Source organism: Branchiostoma lanceolatum, chromosome 10, assembly GCF_035083965.1.
Source record: "Branchiostoma lanceolatum isolate klBraLanc5 chromosome 10, klBraLanc5.hap2, whole genome shotgun sequence".
Taxonomy (NCBI): domain Eukaryota; kingdom Metazoa; phylum Chordata; class Leptocardii; order Amphioxiformes; family Branchiostomatidae; genus Branchiostoma; species Branchiostoma lanceolatum.
This window is the reverse complement of record NC_089731.1, coordinates 2358313-2380048: the sequence shown is the minus strand read 5'-3', so window position 1 is coordinate 2380048 and position 21736 is coordinate 2358313. Positions and strand designations below refer to the sequence as shown.

Here is a 21736-nt window from a genome sequence, read left to right as displayed (position 1 = left end):
ATATTGGACACATGATCGCCACAATGAACTAAGGTACAGGCAGATCAAGTATCGGGTGGCCTTTTGTTCTTACGTCGCGTTTTGTTCGGCCGTACAAAAGGCGGAGTGGAAAGTCCCGGCAGTTGCGCAGGGGAAAACCAGAACTCTCACTGCGAGAACAGGCAAACGTCGACGCCTAGGGCTGACCGTTGGGCCATTATTTCAGACATCCAGGTAAGGCCAAGACGAATCTGTTCATCCTGAAGGAAAAGCTAGCTGATGTCTACTGTTTGTATTTAGAGACCTTGACAGGAGTATAGAACCAAGGACATTCGAAAGATTCAAAGCAACATCTGGGTGCGTTCTAACACCAACAATATTTGCCATATTGAACGCAACGAACAACTCAGACATAAAAGTCACGGGGACAACTTTCGATAGACCTGGTTGCTGATAATCGGACGAGAGAGCCAGGAAATCTTTAACATCACGATGGCCAGCCTGGCCAACAAGTTCCAGGACTTGGAGCTGTGCCTCAAAAGTCGCCAAGGCCAAGCAGTGAAATACGGACGTGCCCTGAGGGATGCCATTGTTCGCAAAGATGACTTCATCGAGGTGGAAGTGCTGAAAAGTCTTGGAGACTTACACCTTAAGAAAGGTGAGCTCAGTAAAGATCTAGCAGAGTTTGACAAGACTGCTGCCCTGTATTCTGCTGCCCTACTGCGCTGCACAGATCCAGATATGGGGCAAACACTGGAACATCGTATCGGCTACATGGAGAAACTGTCCAGACAACTGCTGCAGGGGTACACTCCACGATATCAGTGGTCGTTATCAAGCAACATAGTCATAGATACAGCTGGCAACAGCGTACTGAGGGTGGCGGAAATCTGTCACAAACTTGACAAAAGAGTTGGGAAACCTTGGCACTCTGTTGAAGATATTTACACGGAAACACTGGTGACTTCAATTGCAAACGGCGACGTGCTGTTGGAATTTGAGGCTTTGAAATCCCTTGGCGATTTCTACCTTGAGACAGGCAAGGAAACTTCCGATTTATCTCGATTTTCCAAGGCAGCTGCCATGTACAATAAGGCCCTGACTAGATGTGGAGATAATGAGACAAAACGTACTATTCACCATCGTATCTTCTACGCGGAGAAGATCAGGGAAGTCGTGAAAAGGGTGAGTAGATACAATGGACAGTAGTTATTTCTCCAATATGAACATGTTATTCCATAGCTAGTTGTGTAATGCTAGCCTTTAGTGGTAGAAAATAATTTTTCAGACTATTTTGCAGATCGCTGAAACGACTGTAAATGACAACCATAACTGTGTTATCTTCCATTTGAATTGTGCGCATTGACTGATAGTTGATCTGACTAGAGTAATGACGACACGTTGTGTGGTCAAGGAAGAAAGTTTGATTATCTAAATGTCCTTTTTATTGCATGATGAAAGAATCATGGCAAAAGATCAGAAGAATTGGACGAAGAAGACAGACAAAGAAACAGGTGAGTAATGATATCGTTTCTGAAAATATTGCCTTAGCTTGACAATGCATTGATATTTCTGATTGACCTTTTAGGTTATGTTCTAAGTTTTCGTCTGTGCTAGTTACGTTTCCCCGTAAAAAGCTGTAACGTTAACCCAAAGTTCTGGCTCCTCTTCAGGATGTACAAGTACCACTTTAAGGAGGGTGAATCATGCCTTGCCAGCGAAGACCTGGAATCAGCAGAGAAGCACTTTGCAGCTGCTCTCCAGGCAGTGCATGCCCAAGGTATGGCGATAACTTAGGTGATAATTAATTACGCAATGCTTGAAACGTTACCGAAACATAGTAACGAACAGTTATTCTGATTTTTAAGTTCACGCAAAACAAGAATTGATACATATTTTAGTGCTTTTTATCCCATATACTTCCTGTGTCGTTTTCTGCTGGCAAAAGACAGGGCTATTTCAAAAAGGTGACACCATACGATCAAATTCTAGTTCAAGTATGAAGAAATCTTTTGTCCCATTTTTTCTCAGATCCCACAGCCCAGCAGTACCAGAGAGAGGTGGAACCCCTGTGCAAGTTGGGGGATGTCTACAGTAAGCGAGGTCAGCAGACAGAAGACGGGGGAGACTTTGTCAAAGCAGCCGCACTCTACAATGCAGCAATAGCCAGGTCTATGGATCAAGCCACCAACGGTAACATAACGATAGCCATCAAAGAAATAGAGAACCATTTCCTCAAATGTATCTTGGCTATATGTTACAATGTAAATCCAGATCATACAGAAAAATACAAGAAACAGCTGAAGGAGATGCGGGACCAGATCAAGCTGGAGATGGAAACCATTGACCAGCAGCTGGATCCCTATGTACATGATGAGGACGACCTATGTGTCAAAGAGATAGAGGCAAAACGAGCTCAGGCTGTCAGGGAGTTGTTTGAGAAAATTGCACAACATAGAAAGGAGTTCATCAGCCTGCTTGTAGAAGAATGTATTGGGTTAATGGGCCCCCCTCCCTGTAAGTATTCCCTGATAGGTTTGGGTTCACAGGCCACAGGACTGGTAACTCCATACTCTGACATGGAGTTCGCCATCTTGGTAGAGAAAGAAACTGAGGAATGTCTTGTATATTATCGAAACCTCACCAACTATCTACACCTCAAGGTGGTCAACTTGGGAGAGACCATCCTCCCTGCTCTGGCAATAAAGTCTCTCAATAACTTCTACTCCAAGAACCCACTTCACAACTGGTACTATGACTCTGTTACACCACGTGGGTTTGCCTTCGATGGCTCCATGCCAAAGGCAAGCAAGACTCCACTGGGCAGACAGGGAACTAAGGACGAACAACCAAGTGAACTCATCTGCACCCCAGAAAATATGGGTTTGATATTACGAAGGGACGTAACACTATTCCTGAAGGAAGGCTATCACCTTGCCAATATCTTGAGAAACCCATGCCTGATAACAGGGGACAAGGATTTGGTTGACACATACCTTGGCCTCATAACGATGATACTACAAGCCGACGGGTGTAAATTAGCCCGACTACTGGTTCAGCAGACATTGTTTGGACACATCAACAGCTTCAGTGACGACAGAACAAACTCAGCCAAATTGATTGATGTAAAAAAAGAACTCTATCGCTTCCCAGCTGTAGCAGTAGACTGCATGGCACTGTCCTCGGGTATTGTACCTACTACAGTTTGGAAGACAATAGAAGACATGGATAACCAACAAGTGATCAGTCCCACCAATGCACACCACCTGACAGTGCTTACCAGCATCTCAGCAGAACTCAGGCTCAGAACCTACATCGCAAATGGTGGACAGAAGGAAAATATGTCTGTTTTGTCTCCGATGGAATCTGCACTGAACCAATCGGGACAGGAATTTTCCACACGGACCTATGATGAAGTGCAAGCAAATATGCTGAAACCAGTTTTTAATCTACCAAATGAAAAACAGCTATTCAGATACTATTACACAGCACTTCCTCTTAAAGAGATTTTGTCTGAATGGCCTGTAATGAAACCAGATAGGCACTTATTCCCTGACCTCTATGATAACTCTCCCACGTTGCAAGGAACGATGTATTTTGAGCTATGTAGGTACGAGCTGGCGATCAGCTGCAGTAAAGAAGCTCTGAAGAAAGCAGGAGTTACAAAAACTGAGAAAATAAGGCTGTTGAACATTCTTGCAACTGCTTTGCACGGTCTCGGCAATCAACAAAAAGCAATCAAGTACAGTGAACAGTTACTACAAATGGAGGAGAGCATTTATGGTCGGGGTACAGCTAATCCTGACATTGCCACTTCTCTCAGCAATCTTGGGACAGCCTGGCAGAAACGCGGGGATATAAGGAAGGCCATTAGATATTTAGACCGGGCACTTCAGATGAAGATAAGTATCCATGGTAAGAATGCATCTAACCCTGGCATTGCAACCTCACTCAATAACCTCGGGTGTGCTTGGCACAAGTTGGGTGATTACAACAAAGCAATCGGTTACTACGAGAAGAGCCTGCAGATGAGAAAAAGCATCTATGGGAAGAGTACACCACATCCTGACACTGCCAGCTCTCTTAACAACCTAGGGACAGCCTGGAGTGGGCTTCAAGATCACAGGAAAGCGATTAGCTACAGTGAGCAGGCTCTGCAAATGCTACGGCGTATCTATGGCCATGGCAATGCACACGGTGACATTGCCACTTTACTCAGTAACCTGGGGATGGCTTGGCACAATATGCGTGATGACGTGAAAGCGACATGTTACCTTGAACAGGCACTACAGATGCGCAGACGTATCTATGGTCAGACTGCTAAACATCCTGATATTGCAACTACACTAAACAACCTTGGTGGAGTATGGGGCAGTAAAGGTGATCACAAGAGAGCAATTAGCTATTTTGACAAGGCACTACAGATGTTAAGGAACATCTATGGCCAGGATAGTGTACATCCTGACATCGCGCGCTTACTTAGCAATCTTGGAGGAGCCTGGAATGATCTTGGTGACAACAGAAGAGCAATCGGCTACTTTGAAAATGCCCTGCAGATGTTCAGAAATATTCATGGCGGGAGTGTAGCACACGATAACGTTAACGTTGCTAGTATACTTGGTAACCTGGGGAAAGCGTGGAGCGGTTTCACAGGGGATCACAGGAAAGCTATTAGGTACTGCGAAGAGGCACTGCAGATGTACAAAAGTATCCACGGCCCGAAAACGGCTTGTGCACCCATTGCACAATCACTATACTGGCTTGGGTCAGCCTGGTTCTATCAAGGTGACTTCAGAAAAGCAATCCACTACCTTGAAGAAGCTAGTCAGATGTTCATGGTGATCCGCGGTCATACCGAAAGTGTATTTACACTCAGCTTTCAGGGGCTTGTCTGTTTTCTCTTCAAAGACTACAGGTCAGCATCCATTAAATGTCACCAAGCCTTGGCTATGGCAAGGAAAATTGATTTGCAGGACAAATATCCGTTATCAGTGCATCTAATCGAAGTAACGCTCCCCGTGATTAATTGCCAACATAACAAATAAAACATCTAAAGAAAATGACGATACATTCAATCAGAAACATTGATACTTTTATTCCATTTCCAGCCATTAAACGGGTGAGAACGTTCAGAAAAATTTATACAAAGACGTTCGGAATGACCTTGCCTTAACGAAGACAAGAAGATGATAATGCTTTATATAACATGTTTATTTCGTTAATTTGGCAAAATTCGGCTAAGTAGGCTTTCCGCACTATAACTTCCGATTAAAGTGACATTGCTCAAGATAAAAGGTGCATAATATTCATTCGTTGTTGCTTTTTGAGTGACATACATTAAGAATGAAATGTTCTTTCATTAAAGTGTATGCAATTCTGATTAAGTGTTACGTTCGAAGTTTCGTCACTTCCGCTATGGTGTACATCGGCTCATGTGCTTATCGCCGCCGTTGTGTGATTTGGCGATCTTTAGAAACAAAATCTATAACGGTAATGGACTACCATGGCTTTATACGGCAGGAAAATAGTTCCACTCCTATATCTAACAAGTGTTAGCCTCTACCAGGCTCCAGAGGCGGCTGGAAAGAGTTGAAATTGGCCAAATAGACAGAAAAATATGAAAGAGGAGTTAGTCTGCTATATAGAGGTACAGTTTGCCGCTCTGAATGGCAAATGGTCCCTCTCTCCGTGGCCGACTCCCTTAGCATACTATTCACTATATAATTTGGCCAATTTCTACTATTTTTCCAGCCATCCACGGGGCCTGGTAGAGGCTAAACAAATGTTACCGCGAAATAACTAATAAGATTAGTACGTCCGAAGTTGTAACTTCTCCTGTGTTATATGTAATGCTAACACCAAAGAGCAAAAATCTTCTCCCTAATGGCGGCAGTGGTCTGGAAACCATTTTGCTAATCAATGTGTATATATGGCGTTGATTATTAAGCACAAGAGTAGTAAGATGTTTGTATAGCCAGCCAGAGGTAATACATTCAACTAATAATCATATGCAGTATTACAATGAAGTCAGCCATTCTCCATTCGGAACTTCCGCATAAAACTCGGCAGGTGTAAACGCAGTCAGGTACGCGGTGACCTTTCACCCCCTGAGGCTCAGTCAACAGCAGTCCGCTGATGTTAGGCATGACGTAAGGGATAACGGAAAGTCCCAGCTAGTGGCGCTCGGGAAGTCCCACGTTACACTGTGCACCTTCTGAATCAGAGGGGAAACTAAGGATCCCGCCATTATACAGGGAAACAAAGGATTCTCTACAGAGAATAGAACCTGAAGAAACACAATATTCAACCGGCTAACTCGTCCAGGTGAGATCTAGACCAGGTTGTTTACAATTTACACCGTTCGTTGGAACGTGACCTTTGGCATTCAAACCAGCCAGCCCGACAACAGCCATTATTGATGCCAAACTAATACGTCTCCGTCTGTGAGTGGAGCCTTGAATTGCTTATGATCACTGGCGCATGGAAAAAATACAAAGGTAGTTCACATTTTTCACTTGGCTTCTCAGGTGTGCATGTCTCCCATGCTGTACACATGATCGTCACCATATCAATAGACCAAGGTACAGGCGTATCTATAACCGGGTGGTCTTTTTTTATTAAGTCGCGTCTTTGTTTGGCCTAACAAAAGGCGAGGTGGAAAGTCCCGGCAGTGACGCAGGGGAAAACTCACTGCGAGAACAGGCAAACGTCTACGCCTAGGGCTGACGGTTGGGCCATTTCAGACATCCAGGTAAGGTAAAGACAAGTCTGTTCATCCTGACAAGAGTACAGTCTACAAGGACCAAGTCAAAATACTGCCTAAAAAGGCACCGATATAACTCCTTAGCTACCAAGCTACCAATAATCGGACGAGAAAAACAGGAAATCTTTAGCATCAAGATGACCTGGGTATGCGTGGCAAACAAGTTCCAGGACTTGGAGCTGTGCCTCAAGAGTCAGCACAGCCAAGAAATGCAATATGCACGGGCTCTGAGGGACGCCATTGTTCGCAAAGATGACTTTATCGAGGTAGAAGTGCTGAAAAGTCTTGGAGACCTGCACCTTAAGAAAGGCAAGGTCAGGAAAGATTCATCAGAGTTTGATAAGGCTTCTGTCCTGTATTTTGCTGCCCTACTTCGCTGCACAGATTCAGACATGGGGCAAACACTGGAACACCGTATAGGCTACATGGAGAAACTCTCCAGACAACTGCTTCAGGGGTACCAGAAAAAGTCACCAGACTACTGGAGCACTGGTGACAGTAATGTCTTAAGAGTAGCGAAAATTTGTGACAAATTCGACAGAAGAGTCGGTAGGCCCTGGCGCTATGTCGAGAACGCGTACACAGAAACATTAGTAACCGCTCTCACAAACGGTGACGTGCTCTTGGAACTCGAGGCTCTAAAATCTTTAGGGGACTTGTACCTGGAGAAAGGCAAGAAAACCTCTGATGTATCCCAGTTCTCCAAGGCAGCTGCTATGTACAACAAGGCCCTGAGAAGATGTGGAGAGCCTGGAATGAAGCAGACTCTGTACCATCGTGTCTTGTACACAGAGAAGTCAAGAGAAACGATGAGAAAGGTAGGCATTTACAACAACAGTATCAAGTTATGTTACTTGTCTTTTGTGTGCTGTAAGATTATATCGTTTGTCAGCAAAAGAACACCGATCTGTTTCCTAACCCGAATCCCACAAAATGTGACTACGGTCTCATTGACTACTGAGCAATTAATTTTTTTAAGGAATCCACATTCATTCAGCACACCTAGTGTGTAGAATATAAGGGCTCGGGTATTTCAAAAGAGGCTATCCAATTACTTTTGACTAAAAAGGCCCAATATGTTTTATCGAAGGACATCGCTCATAACCACTCAGATACATACATTGTAAAGTTAGTACCAGAAACATCCATTCAACAGATGACGTGCCAGATATATTTAGCCTACATAATCTCACCAAATTCTATACGCATGCACAGAGCGGGATAGTTCATCAAGTACTTTTCATTACATCAAAATTAGGAAGATACTTTAGTACAAATTAAGGCAAACATACAATAAAACAGGCGACGAGTGGAAAGTTGTGTGCATCTCTTCAGATCATGATACAAAAGCACGTACAATATGAGCAGTACATTGCTGTGTTTTTTTTTAGCTTGATACTATGATGCCAAAAGAACAAGGATAGACATGTCTAAAAATCTTGTTTCCATCACGCAGCAACCATCACCAAATAGAACAAAACGGGCTGTAAGAAAACCACACACAGAGCAACTGTTGGGGAACGAGATCATAAGAACTATACAAGATCTTCATCTCTCTCCAGACTTACCAAGGTGAGATAACAAAATTACACAGCACATCTCTAAAACATGTCCGTTTCTGTTGATAGATTTCAGAATATGATAGGAACTGATAGCAGTAAGTACAAGTGTTTGCTTTTTTGTTCTCCAGCGGAACAACAGAACCCCACACGACCAACAATGAATTCGGAACTGATAAAGAGAGGTGAGTAACATTAAACAGGTAGAATGCATTTTGAAGTTTTTGGATTTATTTTGAATTTGCACAACTCTTTATATCATTGGACTTATCTTTGAAGCGTTAGATTTGAAATATGTATTTGTGCTCATGGATGTCTCCCACCATAATCAGAAACCCTGCTTTTATTTAGTCAGTACAATGACCGAATCAAGGAGGGTGAATCATACCTTGCCAGAGCAGACCTGGACTCCGCGGAGCAGCACTTTGCAGCTGCACTCAAGATGGTTCATGTAAGAGGTAAGGAATAATCCGAGTAATAGGTAGAAATAGAATATCTCCATGCACCAACTGCAAAGATTATATCGGGTAAAAACCATAACTGTACGAACTTTCCTTTAGGATGTAATTTGTGTAATTTCACGATTATGATTTCCCTTGAAACAATGGATATCCCGGCTCATAGTTGGAGGTGTAAGTATAAATATTAAACCCCTACAGAAATGCGACACATGTATACCAAATCAAGTTCTTTCTTGCCAGATCCCACAGCCCAGCAGTACCAGAGAGAGGTGGAGCCCCTGTGCAAGTTGGGGGATGTCTACAGTAAGCGAGGTCAGCAGACAGGAGACGGGGGAGACTTTGTCAAAGCAGCAGCACTCTACAATGCAGCAATAGCCAGATCAAATGATCGACTCATCAACGGTAACATAGCAATAGCCATTAAAGATGTAGAGAAGTGTTTTCTCAAATGTATCTTGACTATATATGACAATGTGAATCGAGATGAAACAGAAAGGCACAAAAAACAGCTGAAGGAGATGCGGGACCAGATCAAGCTGGAGATGGAAACCATTGACCAGAAGTTGGATCCCTATGTACATGATGAGGATGACCCATGTGTCGAAGAGATAGAGGCAAAACGAGCTCAGACTATCCGACAGTTGTTTGAGAACATTGCGCAACAAAGAAAGGAGTTCATCAGCCTGCTTGTAGAAGAGTGTATTGGGTTAATGGGTCCCTCTCCCTGTAGGTATGCCCTGATAGGTTTGGGTTCACAGGCCACAGGACTGGTAACTCCATACTCTGACCTGGAGTTTGCTATCTTGGTAGAAGAGGAAACCGAGGGATGTCTTGTATATTTCCGCAACCTCGCCCACTACCTACACCTCAAGGTGGTCAATTTGGGAGAAACCATTCTCCCAGCACTGGGGATAAAATCTCTCAATAACTTCTATTCAGAGAATCCATTCGACAACTGGTACTATGACTCTGTTACACCACGTGGGTTCGCATTTGATGGCTCCATGCCAAAGGCAAGCAAGACTCCACTGGGCAGGCAGGGAACAAAGAATGAACCAACCGATGAACTTATCTGCACTCCAAGGAACATGGTTTCAAAACTGAAAGATGATGCCACATCATACTTAAAAAAAGGGTATCACTTGGCGACAATCTTGAGAAACCCATGCCTTATCTTTGGGGACCAGGGTTTGAGTGAGATGTATATGGCCACCACGGTGAAAACATTGAAAGAGAATGGGGGTGAAATGGCTCAACAACTAGCACAGGAAATGCTAAAGGAAAATATTGAAGGCTACTATAAGATAGGTCTCCCTCCGTCAGTCAATCTAAAACAATCGATTAAAGCAAGCCTGATTGATGTGAAGAAAGAACTTTACCGCTTCCCAGCTGTAGGGGTGGACTGCTTGGCACTGTCTTCATGCATTGTACCTACCACAGTCTGGAAGACAATAGAAGAAATGGAAAACCAACAGGTGATCAGTCCCAACAATGCACGTCACCTGACAGTGCTTACCAGCATCTCAGCAGAACTAAGGCTCAGAACATACATTGCAAATGGTGGACAGAAGGAAAACCTGTCAGCTTTGGCCTCAATGGCAAAATCAAAACATGGGCAGGAATCATCCCTACTGACCAATGACGAAGAAAATGCAAGTGCGCTGATACCAGTTTTCCACATACAAAATCAAAAACAGCTTTTCAGGTACTATTATACAGCGAACCCTCTTAAAAGAGCTTTGTCAAAATTGCCGGAGAAGAAGCAATTAGTACCTAGTCTATATGATAACTCTCCAACAGTACAAGGAAAGATGTACTTTGGGCTGTGCAAATATAGGTTGGCTATCAACTGCTATCATGAGGCCTTAAAGAAAGCTGAAGATAATGACTCTGAAATAATGCATTTGTTCAGAGATCTTGGGGATGCTTACAACAACGTAGGTGACTATCAGAAAGCAATTAGCTACTACGAAAAGGCACTGGAGATGTACAAGAGTATCCATGGTCAGACTACTGAGCAACATGACATTGCCTACCTTCTTGTACAACGTGAAATTTCCTCTATTCTTAACGACCTGTGGCATCCATGTTCGGAAGCTGGTGAGTATAGAAAAGCTATCGGTTACCTTGAACAATCACTCAAGATTAACAGAAGCATCTATGGTCAGAATGCGGCACACCCGGCGATTGCCACAACACTCAACAACCTGGGAAGAGCTTATGCTGATCTTGGCGATTACAAAAAAGCCATTGATTACTTTAGACAGGCACAACAGATGGACAGTACAGTCTTCGACATGTATGGCATCAGAGCAGGACTGTCTCAAGATGCCACTTTACTCCTCAACCTGGGAGATGCCTGGAGAAATCTGAATAAGTATGAGAAAGCAATCAGCTACATTGAACAGGCGCTCAAAATGTATAGAAGCAACTATGGCCAGACTACAGCACATCCCCAGATTGCCAATGCACTGGACAACCTTGGGTCTGTCTGGAAAGACAAAGGTGATTACAGAAAGGCTGTCGAGTATCACGACCAAGCACTACAGATGCGAAGGACGATCTATGGTAATGGTGCAGCACATCCCAGCATTTCCACGTCATTCTCATACTTGGGAGTTACCTGGTATCATCTAGGTGATTACAAGAGAGCAATAAGCTACAGTGAACAGGCCCTCCAGATGGACAGGAGCATCTGGGGTCATGATCAAACTAAAGCATATCCCCACATTGCTACTTCACTCCACAACCTGGGGTATGGCTATCTGGCTATCTGTGATTACAAACAAGCTATCAGCTACCTTGAACAGGCACTTAAAATGGACAGGTGTATCCATGGCAACAGTACTCCACACCCTGACATTGCTAGTGCACTCAGCAACCTCGGGTCAGCTTGGAGCAGTCTTGGTGATCACAGGAAAGCACTCAATTACTACGAGCAGGCACTGCATATGCAAAGGATTATCCACGGTCAGAACACCCCAAATACTGACATCGCCATGTCACTCAACAGCATTGGAGCAATCTGGACGCACCTTGTTGACTACAGGAAAGCAATCAGCTATTTTGAAGAGGCGTTGAAGATGCGCAGGAGCATCTATGGTCAAGATACACCACATACTCACGTTGCTGACTCTCTCAATGACCTTGGGGCAGCCTGGGACGGTCTTGGCCATCACCGAAAAGCTATTGTCTACCACGAACAAGCACTTCAGATGTATAGAGACATCAGTGGACACACCACTAAACATCCCGACATTGCCAAGACACTCAGGAGCTTGGGACTAGTCTGGATCCAGCTCAATGATCGACGGAAAGCAATTAACTTCTTTGAACAGGCATTGGAGATGTACAGGTGTATACATGGTCATAGTAATGGACAAACTGACATTGCTAGCTCACTTCTCAGTCTGGGGGGAGCTTGGTTCATGCTTGGTGATCACAGAAAAGCTATCAGCTACTGTGAACAGGCACTGCAGATGTTTAGGAGTATCTATGGTCAGAATACACCTCACCCTGACATTGCAATTGTGCTCAGCTACTTAGGGGGAGCCAGGTTCTGCCTTGGAGATCGCATGAGAGCTATAGATAACTACCAAGACGCCTTGGCTATGGCAAGGCAGGTTTACCCTCAAGACCCAAGTCACCCCTTGATATTACAAATGGAAGCTTGCCTAGGCGCTTTACAAGAGTAAGTTGCTTTAAGAAATATATATCATTTTTTATTTCTTCTCAGTTTGAAGTTTTTTGGAGGTATTTACTTATCTTTAACATTTCGTATGATATGCTATCCTCAACTTGTGAAGACCGTATGTATCTAAGTACATTCATGAAACCACTTTGTATCGTATACAAATCAAAGGTGATTATTTCTGTATGACGTCATTTCTGACTATCATCTTTGAGTTTGACACTACTCGAATGTGACATACTATATTCTCAAATATACAATGTACATAGCTCAACCCACAGTAAGTATATTAAACTATAGAAAATTTGCTAAGCGATAGCTTTATGTGTTTCCATCATATACACATGGAAAAGTTGATGTAAAAAAGCATTTCCTACAAATAAACTTCCATCTGATTCCCTTTATCAGATACAGAATTAAGAAGTGTCTCCGATCAATTACAGTCTGTCTACTGACAACTAAAAATGCCACCGTTCTTAGACCATCCACACATGAACAAGCGGATTTGCTGCATTGTCTGTATTCTGCATTCTGCCTTCAAACATGAGAGCCAGTTCAATCATCGAACCTACAATCCAAACTGACATGTTTTGTACGACTTAACTAATCTTTAACCAGCAACAATAACACGGCTGATGAAGACGACAAACACTGAGGAAGTCTGGAGAATATTATGTTTTTATTCACACAAAAGTGTTCCCTTGTTAACAACTTAAGAACTGCTCGTGACAACACATCCTGTTCTTGTATACAATATCACAGTTACCAATATCAGGTCTACATCTAGTTAGTTACAGTCAAAGGTAGCAGAATAGAGCTGATATAACACATTGTAACACCCGTCATGCGTTGTTTGAGGCAAGGTACATTGTATACAGTTCTGTAATTACAATATAAAACCTGAACTAATGACGAAATCACTCATGAAGATCTAGATCTTGATGTAACAAACTCAAATGAATCTAATGTTACTTCTTTATTGGAAAATGATGCAGAATGTACCATTTCAGGACTGGATGGAAAACCAGGATTTACTTACTCTCGTACAAAATTTGATGTTTGTGAATAATGTAGACACGGGACGAACCAAACCCAGCGGAAACCGAACCCCTCCTCAGTCTCTCGTCTCCCCAATCGGGAAGAATGGCAGATCAACAACGGTGCAACGGAGAAACACTCCACCTACTGAGTCTATGGCATTTTTTTTGCTGTTTCAGTTTTTCTTTCTTTTTCGATTCTTTAATTAGAATGACTTAACTACCTAAAAATGTCATACTTGCAAATGGAAGGCAACACTATCATGCCAACTGGGGAAGACACGGCAGAAGATGAAAATATCTGGAATTTGATAAGTCACATTGTTCAATAGTCATCATTGCATCTGGTTGTTTTAATCAAGTCACACTAAGAAAGGATTGGCGTAATCAAAAAAGTCATCACAACCCCGGCGTGTCACTAGTCCTCCCGAAGGGCTCACCTGGCCCCAGGTCTATCAGCTGTGAAGTTGGTTGTCGTTGTCCTCCCCTGAGTTGCCTCAGGGCCCCGACAACAAACAAACATCAAAACAGAAACAAAAAAGAAAGGAACAGCAGTGTGTAATGTGTGCCCTGTGTGATGTGTCCCCATTCTGTACCCTGTGTTATGTGCTGTGTGTGTGTGTGTGTGTGTGTGTGTGTGTGTATGTATGTATGTGTGTGTGTGTGTGTGTGTTTGTGTATGTGTGTTTGTGTTGTGTGTGTGCATATGTGTGTGTTTGTGTGTGTTTGTTCAGTGTGTGTGTGTTTGTTCTGTGTGTGTGTGTGTGTGTGTGTGTGTGTATGTATGTGTGTGCGTGTGTCTGTGTGTGTGTGCATCACTATATGTTATTCTGTATGTCTGTGTCTGTGTGTGTGTGTGTGTCGTGTGGAGTGCTGTGCAATTACAGACTGAGAATAATAGAAGAGAGAAGACACACGACACAAGCAGACGAAGGATGATAAAAGATATAAGGGACAATAAAAAAGAACAAAAGCAAACGTCGGAAGATAGTAAATAAAAGACACATGGCAAACATCAGACAATTGAGGATCAAAGTTAAAAGACACAACAACATGTTAACAACAGACAAAGGTGGGTAGAGGATAGAAGAGATAGAAACAGACTGAGAATAGTACTAAGTGGATAGGAGATAGGTATACAGACTGAGGAGGGTAGGGATAGAAGATACGAAAACATCAGATAGACTAGATAGGGAAGCTTACAGGATGGATAGAAGAGACAGGTTAGAAAGACTAAGAAGGATGAAAGATAGGTAGGGGAAAGAAAGCAGAAAGAGGAAGTAGAAGATAGAAGAGGGAATAGAAGAGACACAGCAGACAACAGACCGACTTTGGAGCCCAATGTCTGACTGTTGTCTGCAGCTCGGAGCCTCGAACCAACCTGGAGGAGGGCCTAATTTGGAACAGCCGACTGACATCTTGAGACCCCCCCCCCCCCCCCCCTGTCAGCGGGCCCTATCGGGAAGACGAGTGGCACACGAGGGTTTGCTAAGTAACAGGGCTGTGTACCTGTAGCTGCACGTGTACTTGGAGAGTTGATTAGGTACACTGCAGGTCCGGACCTGACCAAACTAGAAAACTACTGGATACCATTTTAAGTTAAAGGTTTGAAAAAACGGCAAATCCCGTCTCAAAGCTAAAACAGTTTCACCAAATTAACAAATGAAAATCAGGAAAACTATTGTTTTGCAATATAAATATCCATATCCTACTACCGAGAGGACAATCTAGAAAGGACGTCAATTTAGAAAGACATAAGTACTTATGTACTTTATATAAAAATGAGGGCTACATGACTATGTAGCTCAAGATAATTGCCCGAGCTTTTTGTTTAGGGCCAGGTCCAGACCAGAAACGTTTCAGGTACACAGCCCGACTAGTCTGTACACAATACGATCACACACAAAACTAAATGGGTGAAGTTCACATTTTCGTCGTTATTTCAGCCACCCAACTATTTATCGTTTATCTAGGCTAGTGAGTAACATTGAAAATATTACTACTAAAATAAGTAGTCAATCTAAAGGCAATATCTATAAGACATCTCCTTTAAATTTAAGAATCTCATTAAAAATACGGGATTTAAAGTACAAATAGCCCCCACCACATCAGGCGTAGTGTTTGTCCGTTGTACCGTTGTTGGTCCGTCATTACTCCTGACTGGGGAGACAAACGGCTGAAAAAGAGTTTGGTTTCCGTCGGGTTCGGTCCACCCTCAGTCAACACTTTTCGCAACATTAAATCATACATGTAAAATAAACAAACAGTTAAGTTTTGACCCGTCCTGAAAAAAATACTTTGATATTCAGTCTACTAATAATGAAATCGATTTGAAAAGGGGATTACTTGATGTAGATCTATCCAGAATGGAATAAATGTCTATGTCTCACATGAGATAACACCCAATGCTATTGTCACATTAAAGTATATCATTTGTTAATCCTCTGCTCGACATTTGAAGGTGAATCCCCCGTTTGATTTGAAAACTTGTGAAAGTACCCTTGCGTCTGGTTTTGACGATATTGTCTATAAAGTCTATATTTTTTCCATAGAGGATAGTGACACCAATGCTATTTGTGATACAAACCCCTTGAAAAAGATGATGTTTTAAAGAATATGATAGTATAATCTAAAAGGGCCAACAGACCTACATATGTTTATACAAGTTATATATAGTCAGCTAGTAGCTGATAAAACCCCTCTCTATTATGTCGACTACACGCCCTCACCAACCAAACCGTGCGATGTCACAGCACATTTATATCTCCCCTACTCAAAAAGTGCGGATGTCACTGCACATTTATATCTCCCCTATTCAAACAGTGCGGATGTTACTGCACATTTATATCTCCCCTACTCAAAAAGTGCGGATGTCACTGCACATTTATATCTCCCCTATTCAAACAGTGCGGATGTTACTGCACATTTATATCTCCCCTATTCAAACAGTGCGGATGTCACTGCACATTTATATCTCCCCTATTCAAACAGTGCGGATGTTACTGCACATTTATATCTCCCCTATTCAAACAGTGCGGATGTTACTGCACATTTATATCTCCCCTATTCAAACAGTGCGGATGTTACTGCACATTTATATCTCCCCTATTCAAACAGTGCGGATGTTACTGCACATTTATATCTCCCCTATTCAAACAGTGCGGATGTCACTGCACATTTATATCTCCCCTATTCAAACAGTGCGGATGTTACTGCACATTTATATCTCCCCTATTCAAACAGTGCGGATGTTACTGCACATTTATATCTCCCCTACTCAAACAGTGCGGATGTTACTGCACATTTATATCTCCCCTACTCAAACAGTGCGGATGTTACTGCACATTTATATCTCCCCTATTCAAACAGTGCGGATGTTACTGCACATTTTCCCTACTGTGGCTGTTGTTGAACGCCCTAAGCCCGGTTGACGAGCCTTCCGTTCTTGAAGGTCCAGACCTGTGTGGGGAGACCGTACTCGCGGGAAACCTTGGCCTGGGGAGGGGAGGGGAAACCGGTGTGAGGACTGGACTAGTTAGGGAAAGAGTTCTAGAAAGAAGGAAAGAATAAGGACTGAATGAAGGAAACCAAGACAAGGGGCAGTAAAGCGATGAAGAAGGGTGAAAAAGAACGAGAAAGAAAAAGTGAAAAAGAAAGAATGAAAGAAAGAAAAAAGAAAGAAAAAAGAAAGAGAGAGAGAGAGAGAAAGAAAGAAAGCGAAAAACGAAGGAAAGAACGAAAGAAGAGAGGAACAAGAAAGAAGGGATTCATCGATAAATTAATGAATGAATAAAAAAGAAACGAACGAACGAATGAATGAATGAATGAATGAATTGAATCGAAATGAATGAAAAATGAACGAACGAACGGATGATATAATGAATGAAAGAGGAAGAGCAACAGAGAGAAACGTCCAAAAAGAGTGCAGAAACATTTGCTTGTAAAGCTGATAAGATTTTCTTCAGAATCACAGTGAACCACACACGGGCACACACCTAATCTTGAGGTACAGGTCAGCGACAAAGATATCTCCTTTAGAAATTAAGAATTTCATTAAAAACTATGAGGATTAAATTAAAGATAGCCATCGCCACATCAGGCGAGGCTCTGTCTGTTGTAACGTTGTTGTCATATCATTCCTATATTTTTCAAAACCACAGTGTACCACAGACGGGCACACACCTTAAGCCCCCCTCTCACTGCACCCGCGGTACGCTGGCGGCGTCGCTGCGTCCTAAACCGGATTTGTGTTACCCTTGACTTTATAATGGGAATATCATTCAAAACGTACAAGTTTGACCAAAAATACAACAAAACACACAAAGCTAAAAAAAGGTTCGTTTTTTGTCGATGAAATTTGCTTTGTCATTTCGATCGGCCGTAGCGACGCCGCCAGCGTGCCGCGGGTCCAGTGAGAGGGGGGCTTTACCTTGAGGCGCAGGATGTCGGCATTGGGGTCAGGGGTGGCGAAAGCCTCTGCATGCTCCAGCAGGCGCTGTGCTGCTGTGGACGGGTGGATCACGTTTAAGGACTCCGAGCCCTCCATGGCGGCCTGTAAGGACACGGAAACGGTCTTGTAAAACCTGGTACATGTCCCCTATGCAGAGGGTAGTGTTTGTATTTATGTATGTCTGGATGGATGTAAAGGACCAGAATAACTAAAGGACGCCTGGATGGATTGTCTTGATATTTGGTATGTTGGAAGGTCATGGTAAGACTCTGAAAATGATTAGATTTTGGGCCCCCTATCGGCTTGTTACTGGGACTGCAAGGGAAGCTCCTGTTTTGATATCTCATGTTCAGGACATGCTATGGTACTGATTTTTGAGTGGTAGATAGCTCTTTGGAGAGAGAGTAAGTGGTATTGTTTTGGGCCCCCTGGTGGCTTTTCTGGAACTGCGGGAGCAGGTTTTGCTTCAGACTGTGAAAGGGAATAACCCAAGAAGGGCTTGATGGATGGTCATGCTTTTTTTCTGTTATCTTTCAATTGTATAGCATCTCCCCGGTTTCGGCTCATTTCAGACGTCTTTATACGCTCGTTCTCATCTAAATGTACACATTTTGTAATCTCCGTTACCGATTGAAATAAGACGTTCCTGGCATTAGGATATGCCACATATATGCTGTCAAACTGTAGTTTTTATGACGACTTAAAACTTTTCTAGCTTTTAAAAACGGCAGTTGCGTACCTTATATGTGGTATTTCTTAATGCCAGGAACGTCTTACTTCTAGCGGTAACGGAAATTACAAAATGTGTACATTTAAATGAGAACGAACGTATAGTGTTACGCGCTATGCGAGAAGTGCAGAGAAAATCGCACCCGTCTAAAAAGACGACTACACGACCTAAAACACTTGTAAGAAAGTCGGGGCCAGCCCTCTGCTTGGAGACTCCACTTGATAAGAGGCAGTCATTCTTGTAAAACGTTCAAAGGGCATTTAGCAGGGAAATTTTCACGGGATAGCAGCTAAACAACTTACTGCTATGTGTACGAACGTTTGAGTATTTTCTCGGGAAAGCGTTTCGCGTCGACAGCGCTGTTTTCGAAACTGCGCGTGTTCTAGAACATTGCATGACCCTTCGACTGTGATGTCATCCTAGCTGACCTAGTTTATTCGTTCCACTTTCACTCTTTCCCGGTGATTTTGCTTTAAAAAAAACACCGAAAGTATCTCCCATTTCGATCGTCAGCGTCTCAACGTAACGCATCGGCTTGTCAGCTAGTGGCTTGTCATGTCACATAGAACAATATGTGTCAGACTTCATCTTAGAATTCGAAACCTCCTTGATCTTAGCATATACAACTACTGTTCAAAGATATCTAACGTTAGTAAATATGCCCATATCGTACATGACGAGTTTAACCATAGCGCAGTTTTTACTTATGTCATTGTCGTATGACGTAACGTATACTTTGCTCCATGTTTGGGAAAAAACCGCAAGCAACTCGAGGAAGTTAAAGAACCCGTCACACTTATCGAAGAGAGTACCGACAGCGGTATGTCCTGACACGAGGGATCGATTCAGTCCTAATCAGCTCGTTCTGTAATTTCCAAAACACAAGACACTAGCTTCTACTGTCATGTCAGAATTTCCAACCGGTGGGTTAAGCCTTGATGCGGTTTCCCAGTCGTGTTATACAAAGAAAATACATGAACAAACGAAGACACACGCACATGTACACACGTAGGTGTACTTGTTGGATAACAAGACTCATGCTTAGCCCACATTTCCGAACCGGGACCCGGCCGGGCTGTTGGCGTGAACGAAAATTAAACAATTCATATCAGGAAAAGACGCAAATGATGCTCATGATTAATATCTGCACCTTGTCTTGTGTTTATCATGTTTTTCGTTCCCGCAAACTGCCCGGCCGGGCCCCGGATTGGAATCTGTGACGACTTACCTGCAGGATCACACTATTCACTGACACACCAGCGGCGCGGACGGGGATCGGGGGGTCCTCCACCGGCACCTGGCTGGCCAGCTTCCCCAGGCCCTTTAGATAAAAAGCGATAGAAACGATGTCGATATATATCTACATGATGTCCAATGATACAATGGCGTTTCCACAACTCAAACACAACCACGACCAAACATACAGTAGATCAGAACACAGTGTTCAGGATGTTTGTAAACAAAAATCATATACAGAACACTCAGGTAAATACCTAACTTTATCAGCGGATGTTGGGTTGAATCACAAGCCAGGATAGGTTTGTAAGTGAACTCATCTACCACAGAATATGGAGTATGGATGATAAATATGATACAAACAAGGAAGGGAAATACGCACTAAGTCTTTCAGTCGTTTTTTTAAATGTAAGGCAAGAGCAAAGCAACACTTAAGCAACACTATGTACTATATATAATGTTGCTAGATTTCGAGATCAACTGAATCAAAGGCAAGCACTGCAAAAAAAAGGAAACAAAAAAAGTTTTACCCTGGTGAACTCTGAGCAGAATGGCAGACAACGTTCATTGATATAAAAGTATACAAGATCATACGTCAGAAATTGGTATGGTAGAACGTCAGATAACGGTACTGTGGTAGTACTTTGAAGCTTTCAAATGTTTTGTCCATCTGAACCAAAGTTTAGCACAAGTTAATGAAACTGGGTGAGAAGTTTTACCTTGATCATGTCCCAGCCGGGACCATCGCCTGCCATGTGCAGGCGGCGAGAGGTGGGCATCACCTGCGATGCCAAGGAAAGGCATCTGCTGAACATTTTTCCAAAAGTGGCCATTTTTGCGGAGCAGAGTTTTATACCGTCCGTCTTCGTTGGCTTCTCTCGTGTTCTGTTGCCTGTACGGCCGCGGTCTCTATGGAACGTCTCCCGTCGGCGTCATTGTTCCAGAACCCGCGTCATAAAGACAGTTGGATGGCGGGCAAAAACAGAATGAAATAATTCATCTGATACACACAGACATATAAAAAGCTTGATTTGTGATTTGTGATTTATTGAAATTGTAAAACGATACAATACACGTGGGCCACAGGCAGCTGTTGCTGGTGTCGTGGCCCACACACAAGACAATACAAAGCACATAGACTGCAAGTAAATAAACAGTGGTAAATACAATCTAAAAAGCAGCGTAATAAATATAAATATACCTAACTATCACTATTGCTACAAACACTGGTCCATGCGGCGTCTGGCCGCCAGGATGTTATCAAGTCTGGGGCCGTTTCTTCTTCGTGCCTGATGCCTCGGCTGAGTCAGAAGGTGAGCCTTGCACGAGTAAGGAATCGAGTAAGTGAGAAACGAAGGAATGTTTTGAGATTTTGAAAGCGCGACCATGCATCCACGAGCTGAAACGTTTGATAGGTTTCAGTACATCATTAACTAATCTGTACAAGCTATAGTGCTTAGCCTTAGGTATCTGTTTGTTTTCTTGTATTGTGATTGTGCTAAAATTCAATAAAATCAAATCATCTCAAATAGATACGACTCAAATATATCATCTCTTGTGTAGCTAAGAACACAGTTCTAGCTCTCCGCTGTTTTTCAGGGTATTTGAATGGTTGCGAGGAAACAAACAAGAAACGGCTGGCTCTGGCCGTGGTGCTGATCTCGCTGTCCATACCTGGCAAGTCATGTCGTTCTACAATAGGTCGCTAGATGGCCGATGAAACAAATCCAATGGGCTTGTTTTAGCTTTCTTTTCGCTTCGTTAAGTTGCCGTTTATGGAATACCGGAAAACGCAGCATTTGACTCCGGCATTTTTTGGCCAAACTGTGT

General features: G+C 43.0%; 1 protein-coding gene and 1 long non-coding RNA gene across 2 annotated transcripts in view; one reads left to right on the top strand and one right to left on the bottom strand.

Annotated features, from left to right (window-relative positions):
* LOC136444123 (U6 snRNA-associated Sm-like protein LSm4) overlaps window positions 1-21736 on the top strand; it is a 178407-nt gene that overhangs the window by 15215 nt on the left and 141456 nt on the right. The window lies entirely within an intron of this gene.
* LOC136443675 (uncharacterized) lies at window positions 15584-19994 on the bottom strand. The gene is made up of 3 exons (XR_010757187.1): window positions 19899-19994; window positions 17920-18042; window positions 15584-16985 (listed from the first exon to the last, which is right to left on the bottom strand). It is a non-coding gene; the product is annotated as an uncharacterized lncRNA (long non-coding RNA).